Raw genomic sequence first — 8,440 nt, forward strand, 5'->3', positions numbered from 1 at the left:
GAGAGGGCCCCCCTTCTTCTTCTTCTTCCTTGACCTCCTCCCTAGATGGGAGAAGGGTTTCCCCTCTGGTCCTTGGCTCCCATGGCTTGGGAGGGGCGAGAGCCCCTCCGAGATTGGATCTATCTCTCTGTCTCTGTCTGTTTCTGCGTTCCCAGATCCTTCCCCTTAACCGTTTCTTTTATATCCGGAGATCCGTAAATCCGATTGGGGTGAATCTTTTGCCCAGATTTTTCTCATAAAATTAGCTTTCTTGCGGCAAAAGAAGAGCGGCAACCGCCTTACGGGTGGCCCACGAGAGTGCCAAGCGCGCCCAAGAGGGGAGGGTGCGCCCCCTGTCTCGTGGCCACCTCGGGCACCGTTTCACGTTGATTCTTCCTCCGGAAAATCCCAAATATTCCAAAATAATTCTCCATCCGTTTTTATCCCGTTTGGATTCTGTTTGATATTGGGTTTCTGCGAAACATAAAACATGCAACAAACAAGAACTGGCACTGGGCACTGGATCAATATGTTAGTCCCAAAAATAGTATAAAAAGTTGCCAAAAGTATATGAAAGTTGAAGAATATTGGCATGGAACAATCAAAAATTATAGATACGACGGAGACGTATCAGCATCCCAAGCTTAATTCCTGCTCGTCCTCGAGTAGGTAAATGATAAAAACGATAATTTTTGATGTGGAATGCTACCTAGCATAATCTTGATCATATGTCTAATCATGGCATGAATATTGAGACACGAGTGATTCAAAGCAATAGTCCATCATTTGACATAAAAAACAACAATACTTCGAACGTACTAATAAAGCAATCATGTCTTTTCAAAACAACAAGGCCAAAGAAAGCTTATCCCTACAAAATCATATAGTTTGGCCATGCTTCATTTTAGTCACACAAAATGCTCCCATCATGCACAACCCCGATGACAAGCTGAGCAATTGGTTCATACTTTTTCAACCCTCACGCAATACATGAGCGCAAGCCATGGATATAGCACTATAGGTGTAATAGAATATGATGGCGGAGGTTTATATGGAGAAGACAAAAAAAGGAGAAAGTCTCACATCAACGTGGCTAATCAACGGGCTATGGAGATGCCCATCAATTGATGTCAATGCGAGGAGTAGGGATTGCCATGCAATGGATGCACTAAGAGCTATAAGTGTATGAAAGCTCAAACTGAAAACTAAGTGGGTGTGCATCCAACTTGCTTGCTCATGAAGACCTAGGGCATTTGAGGAAGCCCATCGTTGGAATATACAAGCCAAGTTCTATAATGAAAAATTCCCACTAGTATATGAAAGTGACAATGTAGGATACTCTCTATATGAAGAACATGGTGCTACTCTGAAGCACAAGTGTGGTAAAAGGATAGTAACATTGCCCCTTTTCTTTTTTTTTCTTTTTTTTTGGGGTGGGCTTCTTTGGCCCCCTTTTTTTATTTAGGCTTCTTTGGCCTTTCCTTTTTTTTTCTTTTTTTTTCATGGGGCAATGATCTATAATGATGATCATCACACTTTTATTTACTTACAACTCAATATTACAACTCGATACTAACAAAGATATGACTCTATATGAATGCTTCCGCCGGTGTACCGGGATGTGCAATGATCTAGCGTAGCAATGACATCAAAAAACGGACAAGCCATGAAAACATCATGCTAGCTATCTTACGATCATGCAAAGCAATATGACAATGAATGCTCAAGTCATGTATATGATGATGATGAAAGTTGCATGGCAATATATCTAGGAATGGCTATGGAAATGCCATGATAGGTAGGTATGGTGGCTGTTTTGAGGAAGATATAATGAGGCTTATGTGTGATAGAGCGTATCGTATCACGGGGTTTGGATGCACCGGTGAAGTTTGCACCGACTCTCGAGGTGAGAAAGGGCAATGCACGGTACCGAAGAGGCTAGCAATGATGGAAAGGTAAAAGTGCGTATAATCCATGGACTCACATTAGTCATAAAGAACTCATATACTTATTGCAAAAGTTTATTAGCCCTCAAAGCAAAGTACTACTACGCATGCCCCTAGGGGGATAGATTGGTAGGAAAATACCATCGCTCGTCCCCGACCGCCACTCATAAGGAAGACAATCAAAGAAACACCCCATGCTTCAAATTTGTCACACAACGGTTACCATACGTGCATGCTATGGGACTTGCAAACCTCAACACAAGTGTCTCTACAATCCACAACCACCCACTAGCATGACTCTAATATCACCGTCTTTATATCACAAAACTATTGCAAGGAATCAAACATATCATATTCAGCGATCTACAAGTTTATGTAGGATTTTATGACTAACCATGTGAATGACCAATTCCTGTCATCTCTCTAAATAGATATAAGTGAAGCAAGAGAGTTTAATTCTTTCTACAAAAGATATGCCCACGCTCTAACAAATATAAGTGAAGCAAAAGAGCATTCTACAAATGGCGGTTTTCTATGTGAGGAGAAATAGGCAATCCAAACTTCAAATGATATAACTGAAGCACATGAAGCATTCTATAAAGCCACACTCAAAAGATTTAAGTGAAGTGCAATGAGCATTCTATAAATCGACCAAGGACTATCTCATACCAGCATGGTGCATAAAGGAAAAGTGAAAACTAAGTGCAAAAGACGCTCCAAGACTTGCACATATCGCATGAACGAAACAAATATGAAAACATACCGATACTTGTTGAAGAAAGAGGGGATGCCTTCCGGGGCATCCCCAAGCTTAGACGGTTGAGTCTCCTTGAATATTTACTTGGTGTGCCTTGGGCATCCCCAAGATTGAGCTCTTGCCTCTCTTCCTTTTCCTCATATCGAGACCTCCTCGATTAGACACTTCATTCACACAAAACTTAAACAGAAAACTTGGTAAGATCCGTTGGTATAATAAAGCAAATCACTACTATAAGTACTGTAGCAAACCAATTCATATTTTGTTTTTGAATTGTGTCTACTGTAATATAACTTTTTCATGGCTTAATCCACTGATATAAATTGATAGATTCATCAAAACAAGCAAACTATGCATCAAAAACAGAATCTGTCAAAAACAGAACAGTCTGTAGCAATCTGAACATTCACCATACTTATGGTATCCCAAAAATTCCACCCAAATTAGGAAAAATAAAAAAGTTGTACATAAATACAGTGGAAAAGAAATCAGAACCGTTTGACGTTCCAGATAAAAATGTAAAATCGCACACTACATCCAAAGTTTCTGTCCTGCACCGTACAAACCAACAAGCATTGTAAACACCCTAAAGGCAAACCTTGGCACATTATTTTTATAATAAAATGGAATTATACAAGGGGATAATTATTTTTTATGAAAAGTTTCTGTAATCAAGATCACAAAGTTTTCGTGAGCATGAACAAAGTTCAAGGAGCTCTCCCACTTCAACAATGCTTGTCTTTCTCACTTTCACTTTTCTTTTTGAAAAGTTTTAGGTTCCCCTCTTTATTTTTTTATTTTTAAACTATATAAAAGCACTCAACAGAAATAAATGACTCTCTAAAAATTCCGGGTTGTCTCCCTGGCAGCACTTTCTTTAAAGCCATTAAGCTAGGCATATAGTGCTCAAGTGATGAATCCACCCGGATCCCAAGGTATATCAAAGCCAATTTTAATTAACAATGATTTATAATTTAGTATTGAGCGCAAAGTAACATATATCAAGCAATGACGAAGTCTAACTCTCTTCCTATGCATCGGCATATCATAAAAGAACAATTCATGCACACATAGTAAAGGCCAATGCATAGTATAAGCAGTTTCTTGTAATTTTATCATATTGGAAACATAGAGAGGTTGAGATAAAGCTCCTCTCTCATAATAATTGCAAGTAGGAGCATCAAGCACATGCATATTATATCTATCAAAATTATCATGTGCAACGGTAAAAGGCAACCCATCAATATAATCCTTAATAAGCACAAACTTCTCCGATATAGTGTAGTTTGGAGAATTCAAAAAGATAATAGGACTATCATCCGTGGGTGCAATAGCAACAATTTCATGTTTAACATAAGGAACTATAGCAAGTTCATATCCATAAGCATAATTCATATTGGCATCTTGTCCACAAGCATAGAAAGCATCATCAAAAAGGGATATTTCAAGAGAATCCAAGGGACCATAGCAATCGTCATAGCAATCATCCTTCGGTAAGCACGAAGGGGAATTAAACAATGTATGAGTTGAAGAGTTACTATCATTAGAAGGTGGGCACGGGTGATCAATCCGCTCTTCCTCCTTTTGTTCTTCGCTCTCCTCGTCATCTTTTTCATCTAATGAGCTCACAGTTTTATCAATTTCTTCTTCCATAGCTTCCTGCAAAATATTAGTCTCTTCTTGGACAGCTGAGACTTTCTCAATAAATGCATTAATATTGTAATTGTATTCATAATTTTCATGGCAATATCTAAGTATAGCAAGATTTTCTGGTCTATAAACTGAATCATCAAAATCATCAAACTCTTTAGAAATAGATTCAATCTCATAAGCACCCATAAAAGCAATAAATTCTTCTATTTGTTCCACATCATAGTAATCATATACACCATTAGCATAAGAAGCTAAGGTTTTATTATCATTGAATTTGCATGAAAAGGGAAGGTGTGGAGCCTTCATCCTAGAGCAACACGTATAATCATGTATCAAGCATAGTTGATGAGCATACCAACGTAATATATGAATTTGATCCCATAATAGTTTCCCGTTTTGTGTCAAGTGATAATCCCTAAAGTATTCACGTTGATCCAACGTGTCTTCCATAACATAATTGAATGGTGTTTTCTCAGGATTATCAAAGTAGTACATAATATCTTGAACATAACGAGCATCGAGGGTTTTAGGAGGTTCCCCATCTCCATGAGTAGCAAGTACACCTAATTTTTTTTGGTATTTCGTGTTCCATATCCATAACTAAAGATAGAGAACAACTTAGAACATCAAATAAAAATTACTTAGTGATAAAGCAAACAAGCACACACAAGAATATTCACCCCACGCCATGACTCCCCGGCAACGGCGCCAGAAAAAGGTCTTGATGACCCGCAAGTATACGGGATAGTTGTAGCCTCTTTCGATAAGTAAGAGTGTCGAACCCAACAAGGAGCTAAAGGTAGAACAAATATTCTCTCAAGTCCTATCGGCCACTAATACGACTCTACGCACGCTTGACGTTCGCTTTATCTAGAACAAGTATGAAACTAGAAGTACTTTGTAGATGTGATAGGATAGGTTTGCAAGATAATAAAGAATGCGTAAATAAAAAGTAGCGGCTGTTTAGATAAATAAGCAATAAAGTAAGTATTAGTAGAGAGCTTTTTGTTATGAGAAAGTTATTTGTCCAAGGCAATCGATAACTAGACCGATAATCACTATTGCAATTATATTTGAGGGAGAGGCATAAGCTAACATACTTTCTCTTCTTGGATCATATGCACTTATGATTGGAACTCTAGCAAGCATCCGCAACTACTAAAGATTCATTAAGGTAAAACCCAACCATAGTATTAAAGTATCAAGTCCCCTTTATCCCATACGCAAACAACCTACTTACTCGGGTATGTGCTTCTGTTCACTCACGCCACCCACCGTAAGCAAATCATGAACATATTGCAAACCCTACAGCGGGGATCCCTCACGCTTGCGCGACACGAAGAGCACCATAGGACAGCACCAATAATAAAACATGCAACTCAAACCAATCATGATCATCAATTAACCCATAGGACAAAACGGATCTACTCAAACATCATAAGATAGCCATACATCATTGGGAAATAATATATAGCGTTGAGCACTATGTTTAAGTAGAGATTACAGCGGGTAAGAGAGGGGTTACACCGCTGCATAGAGGGGGGAAGAGTTGGTGATGAAGGCGGTGAAGTTGTTGGTGAAGATCGCGGTGATGATGATGGCCCCCAGTGGTGTTCCGGCGCCACCCGAAGCAAGGGGGAGAGGCCCCCCTTCTTCTTCTTCTACCATGACCTCCTCCCTAGATGGGAGAAGGGTTTCCCCTCTGGTCCTTGGCTCCCATGTCTTGGGAGGGGTGAGAGCCCCTCAGAGATTGGATCTATCTCTCTGTCTCTCTCTGTTTCTGCGTTCCCAGATCCTTCCCCTTCACCGTTTCTTTTATATCCGGAGATCTGTAACTCCGATTGGGGTGAATCTTTCGCCCAGATTTTCTCATAAAATTATCTTTCTTGCGGCAAAAGAAGAGCGTCAACCGCCTTTCGGGTGGCCCACAAGATTGCCAGGTGTGCCCAGGGGGGGAGGGCGCGCCCCCCTGTCTCGTGGCCACCTCGGGCACCGTTTCGCGTTGATTCTTCCTCCGAAAAATCCCAAATATTCCAAAATAATTCTCTATCCGTTTTATCCCGTTTGGATTCCATTTGATATTGGGTCCCTTCGAAACATAAAACATGCAACAAACAGGAACTGGCACTGGGCACTGGATGAATATGTTAGTCCCCAAAATAGCATAAAAAGTTGCCAAAAGTATATGAAAGTTGAAGAATATTGGCATGAACAATCAAAAATTATAGATACGACAGAGACGTATCAATAATCTACGCGAAATTCTAGTCAAGTTACATATAAAGTTCTTTTAATTCGGAGCGACGACCTAGAAGATATGAGCAAAACAAGTTAAACATGGCATTGATGCAAAATGCATTCAAACATCAAGCAAACACTCTAAAACATGGATGCAATATGATAAGATGAAAATACATGCAATTATAAGCAAGTTTCATATAGAGCAAGCTCAAAACGGAGCAACGGTGCAACACATACACTCCAAACAAGATATAACAACAATCTGCCCAAAACAGCAAGTAGGCACTTTGCAAACATCAAAACAACATGCTACATGAATTTTATGAGCACAAACTTGACATGCACTTCATGTACAGATAACATACTTCAAATATCATTAAGGTTAAGGTTAATAGGCATCAATATTAAACCAATATGATCAATGCAAAAAGCAACTTTATAACACATGAGCATATACATGAGCAAGGTTAAGATGATGGCAACTTGAGAGCAAGAATGAGACAAGCTATAGCAAGTTTATATAGCAACCAGGGACATGTTATCAAAGTACACATAACAAAGAGCAAATAACATCAGAGCATCATATACATATGGCTCATGGATTAGTGGGAACCAACAAGACAAGATTGAATGCTAAAACAGTTTCAGCAAGTGTAAAACAGCAACATTATGATAGCCTGTTTGCAAGCATGGACCAGAGGCATATGACATACAAAAGTAACAACCATGACATGTCAACAAAGTACTCATAGGATACTTCAGAACATGTAATTGGAGCATCTCCAGAAGAGGCATGGATCACCCAATAACAAGCTCACAACAAGGCATCATGAAGTTAAGAGAAAACTGGAACAACATGTAGGCATCTTCATGACAATGAAAACATATGCTACATGACATATATAGGGAATCAAAAGGCATAAAAAGATAGATCATAACATAGAAAATAAAACATGTCAACTAAGCATCTCCATATTATGCATGTATTAATTGGTAGCATCTAGAAAACATGGCAACATGATATTACAGATTCAGCATTGACAAAACATTAACAACAAGTAGCCCACTTCACAAGCTTGATGCACTCACTAAAGGGAACATAAAAATACATGGATTGCACCACTGTAAATATGTAATGAAAATGATCCTAAAACATGTAGACATCATGCTCATAGGATGCACACACAAAATGCAAGAAAAATGACAAATCAACAAGTTACATCAGTTTTCAGTAGTTAACAACAACATGCAGTTTTGCAACAGGGATTAATATGTCAAGATGCACCCTAACATGAATGCAAAGCACACCAACATGAAGAGCATGAAGAGCATAACACGTGCATATCAAGATCATCATCATAGGTACGCTAGGTACAAAGTTATAGCACTCACAAGATGCATACATGATGTTAACAATCAGCAGATTCCAGTAGTTTATATCATTTAGCAGATTTGCAACGAAGATTAAGGCATCAATATGAAAAGGAACATGACTGCAAACTACTCCATCATATCATGCGGAGCACTCTGAGATGAACATTTTGACATATCATGCACGCAAAACGGAGCTATACACACCAAGTTAGAGCAACTCAAACATGCACACATGAGATGAACTATTTTGGGACGGCAGAAAAATAGACCTCGCGGAATCGGGATGGCGATATTCTGGGACGGCGGGAACCGGGGACGGGCGGCCGCGTTTGGATCGGGGATGGGTGGATCTCATTCATCCGCCCAGATCCGGCGATGAGGCGGCCGACGACGGCGGCGGAGGCGCGGCACGGCCGGGCGGCGATGATCGCTGGCGCGGGGCGGCGGTCAGCGCGGTCGGTGCTGGAGGCGGCGGCGCGGGGCGACTGAC

Source organism: Triticum dicoccoides, chromosome 1B (genome assembly GCF_002162155.2).
Source record: "Triticum dicoccoides isolate Atlit2015 ecotype Zavitan chromosome 1B, WEW_v2.0, whole genome shotgun sequence".
NCBI classification, from domain to species: domain Eukaryota; kingdom Viridiplantae; phylum Streptophyta; class Magnoliopsida; order Poales; family Poaceae; genus Triticum; species Triticum dicoccoides.